We start from the raw sequence: 9,888 nt of genomic DNA, 5'->3' as shown, positions 1-9,888 counted from the left end.
TACTTCACGTTCTCCAGTTGTGTAGCAAACTTGCACAATGTGAATGTAGTTCTAAAGAGACATGACAAAGTACAGGGATGGCACTAGGATTTTTAATCTGGGTCCTGGGACCGCATTGGGGTCCCAAAATCTTAATGACCCTCAGCGAGAAAAAGAGTATGCAAGGCTGTTGCCTAACCTGAGCCCGGTAGCCTGGGGCTCCCAAAGAATAGCTCTGGGCGCCTTAATTTTTCACAGCAACACCTTTCACTTCATATGTTGGGCTCCTAAGTTCTCAGTGTTTAGCTCTGAGGGCCCCTTTAAAATTTCTTAGGCAGCAGCCTTGGTATGTTTTAAATTATGAGAAAAAGAGAGTAACCAACTTGGAATTAATATTGACGCATATGCATAGGACCGGCCGACAAAGGCTTTTTCTAGAGCTGTTACATTCATTCCTGGACAAGAACTCTGTTAATGAAAGAGCACCCTTTCCAAGGTTTTATGCATCACTGAAGAAGACCGCAGAAGGCGGTCGAAAATTTAGTTTTAACCTTTTTAGAGGTTTTAAACCCCATTTCTTAGAACTTCAATTATGATCACAGATCGCTCCAACAGTTTTACAAACAACAGAATATACTGACAAATCAAAGCAGGTTGTGTGAGTTATTTAAGTCAGTGCCTTGCGTCCTGGGACGCATTAAAATTTCAATCATGCATTTTTTGAATTTTATTTGCGTAAAAATGCACGATTTCTGCATTAATGCGATCCCTGAAAGTAGCTCAAATAATACACTAAAATCTATGTACAAAATATGATCTCTCATACATGTACTCAAGGAATTGGTATGACCATGTTGAGAAGAAAGTGGCAGAAAATAGCAAAGCAGATACTTTTTGATTCCTCTAAACAAACAGATCATGTTATAAATACAGGCAAAAAGACCAGATATTGTTTTCAAAGACAATTAAGATCTAAATACCACATGGGTCATTAAGCCTACACATAATTTTTTTTGCTATAAGCCTGTCATGTGTCAGGCCAGGCCACAGTGCCTCATTTTAATTGTCTCGTTTTTCTTTCTTTTTTTTTTTTCTTTTTTAAAAGTGGTTAGGGTGAGGGTTAAGGTTCAAATCTTTTGCATTGCCCGTGGCCGGACAGGAAGATCCTTCTTTTTCGTGTTTTAACATCAGACCTGAAACTATTTCTGCTCTAGCATGATCGGAATCCCGAGTAAGATCTTATGGGGTAAAATCACTTAACATTATGTCAATATTCATGTGGGAAGACACCACTGTTGTTGTTCAAATTATTCTTCAGTCATATTCGGAGGAATTTCAAAAAAAATCTTTCAAGATTCCATTCAAATGTGTGATATTTTAGAACTTTGTTCAGACCAATGTACAAAAAACAGTTTTTAAAATTTAACGTTTGAAATATTCACATGCACATATTTTCCGTATCTAAATGAGGGTTGAAGATGAACTAGAAATAAATCTTTTTCCCAGTTCCGTAACGTCCTTTGTTTCTTTCTATGATTCTCAGACATTTGTGGATTTCAAGTACATTACGAGATGTGTTCATACACATGTATTTTATCAGAAACCCATAAGTTAAGGGTTGAAACGTGTAACGGCCCCTTGTGTGCTGGGAAACAAGCTTCTGAATATTTAATTTGCTAAGTACCATATTTGGAACAACAAGAGCGAGGGGTTTCCAAATATGGTACTTAGCACTGAAACATTCAACCAATCAGTTCGCACTTAATATTCGGAAGCTGTTAACGCGCGTTACACGTTTCATGTTGGCAGTGTGGCCCAGTGGTTAGGGCGCTTGCCTTGAGATCGGGAGATCCCGGGTTCAAGACCTGCTCTGACCATTTGGTGAATTTGATCCTGGTAGTCCCTGGTTCAACTTCCCAGCTGCATTTGTAAATAGCCAACTGGCTTGCCTCCGGCCGGTTGGGATTCTTAACAGTTGTTGTTGTTCTGTTCTGTCATTTCGTTGTGTTTCATTGGCCCTGAAAAGCCCCCATGGGGAGTGGTCAATTAAGCATGTACGTATTGTATTATTGTATTATTGCATTGTTTCGACCCTTATGGGTTTCTGATTTAAGTTAGCACATTTGCGGAAAAGTGAACTCCAGGTGTTTTCATTGATTACTGGCTGCCTTATTGGTGGACCACGGATGGTCTACCAACATGGCAGCATCGTGTGAAATGCTTCGGGAAATTGATAACTCAGAAACGATGTACTACACAGACCCAAGAATTGGAGAAACGGTTTATATATTTGTCTTAACATCATTTCAAGTTGTTGGCTTCTTTTATTGAACGGTTTTGAATTTGCTTTTTGTTGCATGACAATGAAAACAATCAAAACATGCACACACTGCCTAATACTGTTTTGACAATACTGTTGCTTTCGCTTGCCATTCTATTCAGAATTCTTATGTTTTTGCTTTCTTTTTTTGTCATTCTAGTTGAACAAAATAAATTTGTACGTTTCAGCTTTTGTTTGTGCATAGATAATAACGTTAGTTATTGAAGTCACGATGAGAAATGTAATTTGAGGCCCTAAAAATTTGCTGTAAAACTGGTCATAAAATCTTATCAGTCCAATGAAAACACAAACAACATGCATTTGTGGAACAGTACCCTTGTTGATTCCAAAGAACATGTACATTGCAGTGTTATTTAATTTAAGTCAACGCACCTGTAAAAATACAGTTTTACTTTGCATCATATCAGAAGACCCCGATCAGCCTGTCCGGTCAGACTGATCGTTTGCCAGTCAAAACCTCAAGTTTACCGGACAAATGTCTGATGACCAGCGCTTATTTGCAGGCTTGGGTCATAAATGTACATGCATCAATACCTACATGTAGACATGGAAGAGTACAAGAGAAGAAAAAGGAGAAAGTGGAGAAGTACATGTACTGTACTAAGACTTGGCAAGGGAGATTCAAAGATTGTGGAACACCTCATGATCAGCAAAAGTGGTACCGGTTGTACAGTAGGAGAATTGGGAGCTGTGGCAAAATGGTACTGGAGAAAGAGCTGAAAAAGCTGGATATCATGAAGGAAGTACCGGTAGTAGCAGAGTACAATTAGCTGCCCCACTGGGATCAGCAAGAATACCGAGGAGAGTATTGGATATCTCAGTGTAGAGGTTCAAATGGGATACCAATACAGAAACTGGCTGTCACAGAGCTGAGGAAATCAACAATGAAAATAACAACAACAATAATAATAATAATAATAATAATAATAATAATAATAATAATAATAATAATGATAATGATGATGATGACGATGATGATGATGATGATGATGTATTTATACCATTGACATTGATTTTGAGGAAGAGTAAAGCAGGGTACGAATTAGGAAAGGGGTACATTACCGTAAATCTGTTGTTTTTAACCGTATGGAAAAAATGAAAAACAGCGGAATTCCTTGATCAATACAGTATGTGTATTTAACCCATTGACACCTGGGAATGTCGACACTTGATAGATTTTACTAGTCAATGGGGGGCATCCTAGGGTGTTTTAGGTGTGAATGGGTTAACCCACTGACCCCCTGGGAGTGACAGATTTTACTCTGCCTAACGCAAGACTATTTTACTTGCCAACTGGAGGCGTTCCAGTGCGTTTGAGGTGTCAGTGGGTTAAACACTTAAAAACTATGTCCCTCAACAATATGGAAATTGAAAGTCTGCGAAAATATGCGGCTAAGAGTGGTGAAATCTTCATCAGAGAAGAAAAGGCAAGGAGAAAGAATATATTAAAAGGGACCTATTACAGAAGTACACTAGCAATGCTCGATATGGAAAGTTTTATGGAAACACAGAGCTTATCAGAGATAAAAGATGAAGATGTTTTAGGAAAGTGTGGGATGTGTGGTCAGCCAAGAGATGAGACAGTTTCGCATGAGCATTACTGTATCAGACTGATCTGAGAGAGTGCAGTGCACTACATGTAGCATGGCGAAGTGATAAAATTGCGCAGGTAATACACTGGAAGATGTGCCATCGGTTCAATATGTAAGTCTCAGAGATGTGGTATGATCATAAGATTGAAAAGGTTGGGAGGTAATCTACAATAGAAGCTAATAGATAACTTACGGGGCAAACGCGAGGGGTGCCGGGGGCTATTTAACTGAAAAAAATATGGAAATCCAGCAAACAACTTCCGCTTACCTCATGTTTGGCACGACTTGTGTTTGCTTTCTGCGTTAGTTAAATGGTAGCTCAAGGACAAAAATCCATTCGGAAAATGCTGTATTCCATGAGACCGTTGTCTTCGAGGACTTTAAAATCTCGTTCCCAGAGCCCGGGTGTGAACAACCCCGTTCCCAGGGTCTTCTCGGCTTTCAATATGGCGGCGGGTCTTGAGAAGACCCTGGCACACAGCAGATCACGTGATCAAGATAGGACAAATATGCAAATTTTTTCAAAATGGCGGCAAGGAATCTGGGTGCGACAACTGCCAACAAAACAAAATGGAGTACGAAGGGGGAACCCAAGGCTGTAAAATTTGATGTAAGAAACCAAAAATACTGATGGATGAATGCACGAGCAACGAGAATGCGGTAGATGAGAGAGAAATCTTGCTTTTCTTTTCATTTCATGTTATTTTAAACCAATGCAATTTTATAGACGGCTATTATTTCTCGGGGCTGTGATTTTTAAACAGTTTGGAAACAGCCATTGCATACAATTTCACCCGTAATATCACAGACATTTGATTACCGTAAAATTCAGTGAGCTAAGGTTTAATGAAAGCCCTGGCTCTAGCTATTTAGTCACGGAGGTGTGTTCGCTGTCTTCCGTAATGTATAGTTTATATTGCAATCAATTAAACCTAATTATCATTTAAAATTTTTCATACACTTGAATGATTGTCTTTTTCTTATCGGTGTATATGAGCCTTCTGACAACGACTTTCCCCAGTATACATTGACCCAAAGCTATTTTCCTAAAAGGAAGTATTATTATACCACATATCTGTGGTACTTCATTTTCACAGTGAAACCATTAGATTGTTGTATTGTGGTTTTATCTCTCATCTCATCGATTGACTGCAAGTATTGTCATGTCAGTGTGAAATCAGTATTTTAATTGTCTTCTGATTGCCAACAGGGAACCACAGCATGTTTAGTGCCCACATTCTTACAACTTGTTATTGTAAATATATTTTGTGGTAAAGTTGACATAATCATGCCAATGTACATTGTTGAACATGCTATTCCATAGGATTAGCAATCTGCTTCTTGCACTTTTCAAGCTATGAAAAGAACTTTTCCATGTCTTGTCCTACCAGTGAAGACAATGTGATGTCTTGGAATGCTGCTCATGAAATCTGTTGAACCTAATTAAAAAAGGGCACAATTTGTGCAAGTCCTAAACATAAGCATCTCATGATCTTTAGCAGTTCTTGTCGAATGAGCCCACGGTTAGGGGTGGATCTTTGCTGTTTTATCAAACTGGCTTTTAATCTGCTGTTTTGGAGGCAGTGACAATGGCACGGTTTGTTTTATTTGCCTCCATTCCTTAAACTACATTTTTGTTTCGTTTCATTTACTCAGAAACGAATTGTATCTACTTAGACTTCAGGGTGAACTATTTACACTTCAGGGTGAACTATTTGCACAATGAAGTAGAGTGGCCGTTCAAAACAGAGTTTGTAATTGAACATCTAAACATCTATGAGATGTAAAAACAAACTTGTGAACATGTGAACCTGAAGTATAGCAAATCATAATGCTGACAAGCATGAAAGTGAACGAAATGGGTCATAAATTTGAAGTTTTCACTATCTGAATGATTTTCGGTTATATTAAAGGTATATATTGTTGAAAAATCCAAAGCTATCTCTCTTCATGGTAATAAGTAATGTAAACAATCTTCCCACTGGTGAGTTGTAGTAGTAAATTGGGTTTTCCAGGAACCAGTTATTTTAAAGCTAGTACTGGTAACTTCCTAGGTTCACATGTACCACAAGTAATGGAAGATTCACAGAAAATGGAATTTGAAATTTTATGCTGTGGCATTTGAAGGAATAGTAGGTATTTGTAGACAAGTATCATTATGTTCTTCTTATTAATGGTTAATATTCCTTGACAGGCTTCTAACCGTTCAGAGAGTTTGCGTCCACATTTTTGTCCTTTGTTGAGAGTTTCAATAGACAAAGCGAAATATATATGACCGACCAAGTGACCCACACTACAGTATTTTATCTTTTCTCCTGCCCTTACCATTCCAGAAACAAAACACTGTTTCTTTTTGTGAAATAGTTTCTTGTTGCTAATGAAGTTGCAAATTTCCTGTGCTTTGTCACCTTCAATTTTATTTCCCAATCCCCCTGTCCAATCCGCAATCTTCCCCCAAATCACTCGATGTACCACATCTTCAGACAGTAATTAAAATGCCACAATTTGAGCAATGCTAGAGAATATTTTCAAAGCATGTTTTGAAAATGAATAATTCAATTTAAATTATTGGAGTACAAGAAAACTCACAGGAGTGTGATGATAAAAAAGTAATGTGTACAAAATTAAAGAATACTGTTTAATATACATATTTATATTTTTAAATCAGAAGAAGCAAAAATTGAAGTTGTTAGCGAATTGACAGGTCAATAAGACTTTAATGATAAGCCTTACAATTATTTTCAAGAATAATAATTATTGTTAAGACTTCACAATCTTAAATATCTCTCTTGGAAAATTACAAGATGACATGCATTTTGTTTGGGGTGAGGAGATTAATATTTTTTATTAATGAAAGTAAGAGGCAATGATGAAAACCGAACGAGCTAGATCTCTCTGTGCACCACTAGCTGAAGAGTGTGGAAGGGATGGGAAAGAATATGGATTACTGCAGCTGCAGGTCTATTAAAATAAAACACAGGTTACATTCCACAGGTGAGTGTACATGTCACCGTGCTGCAGACAAATAAACAACACCAAAAGTGTCTGCTAGCGCTAATCACTCAACAAAAATGTTGATTATTGGAGCAGCGACCTCTAGTCTTGACCTGTGGGATGTGACCTGTATTTAACAGACCCGCCTTCATTGCAGCTGTCACACGAGTCAACAGCGCCACATACAACTGCTAAATCAACCACATCAATAGTCTATGAACCCCATTGAACAATTCATAGTTAGTAGAGGGGAACTAACTATGCACAATCTGACATGGTGAAAACATTGAACAACAGTAACAATACTCGCATCAGGGAATTACAATTGCGAGACGCCAAAATGAACCAAAACGTAAAGGTACGTACGAAATAAAATTACTTAATTACCGTTACGTCTTTCAAACACCGTTATATCCTTCTATATTAGAGCGATCGCTATGCCAGAGGTCGTGAAAAGCCAACGTAGCTATAATTGGAATCGAGGCCTGATGTAGATCATCGTGCAACGTGAAAAAACGGCGAATTATTATTGACTGTTATGCTTGTTAATTTGCGGCTGCTTCTAACGGAACAGCTACAATTTTGAAAATGATTTAAACACGACTTCACTAGCCGCCATCTTTCTTTCGACATTAAACCAATTAGAGTTCATGTGAGAAAAGCACCAATCAGCGATCTTTTTAGTTCACTGTGTGCCAGGGTCTTCTCAAGACCCGCCGCCATATTGAAAGCCGAGAAGACCCTGGGAACGAGGTTGGGGTGTGAAGTACGATGCATAGCATTGTGGGATACACTGCGAATTAAGACGACCCCCCTCTCAGGATCGACGCCAGCGTAAAATGATGAGTTTTCGTGGCAGTTTTATTATTTCGTCGAGCAAAAACACATGTTCCCGGGCTTTGTGACTAACTTTTTCTTACGAGAAGAACAGATACGTACCTTGTGGGCATGCTGTATTCCGTGGATAAATACACAAGCAAGTCTATCCCATCCAAAGCTAGCGCTATAGCTAGTGAAGTGATTGGTACGCCCGTGTCATCTTTTGGGGTGTTCAGGTATTTGACGCCACCACTTTGCCTTAGTCTCATGTTTGGGAAGACATAGGTTTCGTCTTTCTCTAACTGCCCCGTGTCTTGAGCCCATAGAATGATTTTATGTGGACTGTTCGGTCCAGGATGATACCTTCATGCTTCTTCACTGGTTAGTCAGTTATAAAAATACTGCTTTAATAGCCGAGATTTGAAGCAATAGCCTTTTACAGTGAACTGCTAATTTGCCACATTACACTTCCCAAAGAACTGATTGACGTTGGAGTAGATGTAAGTGTATCTGGTACCTCTTGGGCGTAAGGTTATCTGATGCAGTAGTTACATCAACCTTAGTGTGTTTGTGAAACAATAATAATATTATCTGTTGTACCATAATACTTGTTGCTGGTACTATAAGCAGTGAGTTTAACTGGGCTTTTCTTTTTCTCTAAGGTGTCAAAATATGCCCTTCACTCAGCACAAAAACATACAGCTCTTTGGCTCCCATTGGAAGCTGTCATAAGGTTGCAGTTGAAATACTTTTAAATAGCCCTGATAAGCATTATTTAAGTCTAAGAACCCGATTTAAAACGGTTAGCTTTCAATAATTGCGATTTGGGGTTAGTCTGCAAATGTCAGACACTGATGTGTACTTTGAATATAGCATGCAATCTCATTTCGATTTTTGACATCTTTAGAACCTACAGTAAAAGAAAAAAAAAAGATCCTTCTGTAAGATACTGTTAACCCTTTCACTCCTGTGGGCTTCCCCATTGACGAGTAAAATCGTCTGGCGTTAGACAGAGTAAAATCTATAAGTCTCATTGGCCCTTACAGGAGTGAAAGGGATAATTATTAAGTGCATATGACACAGAAATTTTTATTAGCTTGTTCGAAGAGCTTTCAAAATGGTGAAGAACAGCGTTTATTTTATTGTCAGTGATAGCACTCTTGGTAGCCGAGCTATTCAAGATTTTGACTTATGCAAATTAAATGACTTGTGACGTCACATAGTGGACACAAAATTATGTAAAATCACGAAACATGGAATATCTTTGCTAATAACAAAGAGGGCAAAATTGCTGAATGCTGATTGGTCAATGAAGAGGGTATTTTTTCTTAATTTTGCTTGAGAAGAGGGCAAAATTAATCGTTCATGATTGGTCGAGTGCCAAAAATTCTCGCTCCTGATTGGCTGAACGTACGTCTTCCACATTCAGTTGGTTTCTTCTGTTTGAGCAAAACAACTTTGTCTTCATCGAAGTTTGTCTTTTAATTTGCGCTGCATTTGCCGAAAAGGCATAAAGATTAAGAACTACAATCCTAGACAAAACTGTTGGGAAGGTTAGCACTTTTGAAGTCTTCATTGCTTCTCTCCCCTCCCCCCTCCTTCAATGTTGTGCAAAACTGAATGGTTTCAGTGGAAAATTGTTGACTTACCTTCCAACATTGAATAGGGGGGAGGGGGGCTATGTAAGAGAAAGTGAAACTATTTCTTTTGAGCTTTAACAGAAGCAGGTTGAAATACAGCTCTGGTGTGGTTCATTTACATAACCTTCCCAACTACTTTTGTCTATGATTGTCTGAAAATTCTGGGCGTGGTCTTAAATTGGAAAGACGACTTTTTTCTTAGCGTTTATGGTGCCTTTGAAAAACAAACACAATTAAATCGTGCTTTAACATTTAACTGTTTTTGGCCATGTTATCGTGAATTTTAGGCGTTGATCTGGTTAAAAATAAGGCACGTTTTCAACTTCATACATGTGTTACCACGTCATGTTGCATCAGTGTCTCAATGGTATTAAATTGTAGAGCAAATAACATGATGAAAATTCGCTAGGTAAATGAACAGAAAGGGGAGGAGACTAAATGATGGTTAATTAAAGCCAAAAAGCTGGTCTTGAAAGGGCAAACGAGTTCACGGACTAAACTCTTACAACGGCGAACGTCAGTT

General features: G+C 38.3%; 1 protein-coding gene across 9 annotated transcripts in view; it reads left to right on the top strand.

Annotated features, from left to right (window-relative positions):
• Positions 1-7,715: 7,715 nt before the first annotated feature.
• LOC138043780 (uncharacterized) overlaps positions 7,716-9,888 on the top strand; it is a 20,016-nt gene continuing 17,843 nt past the window's right edge. For 2 of the 9 annotated variants that reach the window (XR_011131333.1, XR_011131334.1), the window contains exons 1-2: positions 7,725-7,961; positions 8,388-8,458. The gene's annotated coding sequence lies outside the window, so the exon portion shown is untranslated. Of the gene's footprint in view, positions 7,962-8,387; positions 8,459-9,888 lie in introns of all 9 variants that reach the window. The other 7 variants (XM_068890229.1, XM_068890231.1, XM_068890228.1 and 4 more) reach the window with 6 other exon arrangements.

This window comes from Montipora capricornis, chromosome 3 (assembly GCF_036669925.1).
Source record: "Montipora capricornis isolate CH-2021 chromosome 3, ASM3666992v2, whole genome shotgun sequence".
NCBI lineage: Eukaryota > Metazoa > Cnidaria > Anthozoa > Scleractinia > Acroporidae > Montipora > Montipora capricornis.
This window is presented reverse-complemented; position numbering and strand designations above follow the sequence as displayed.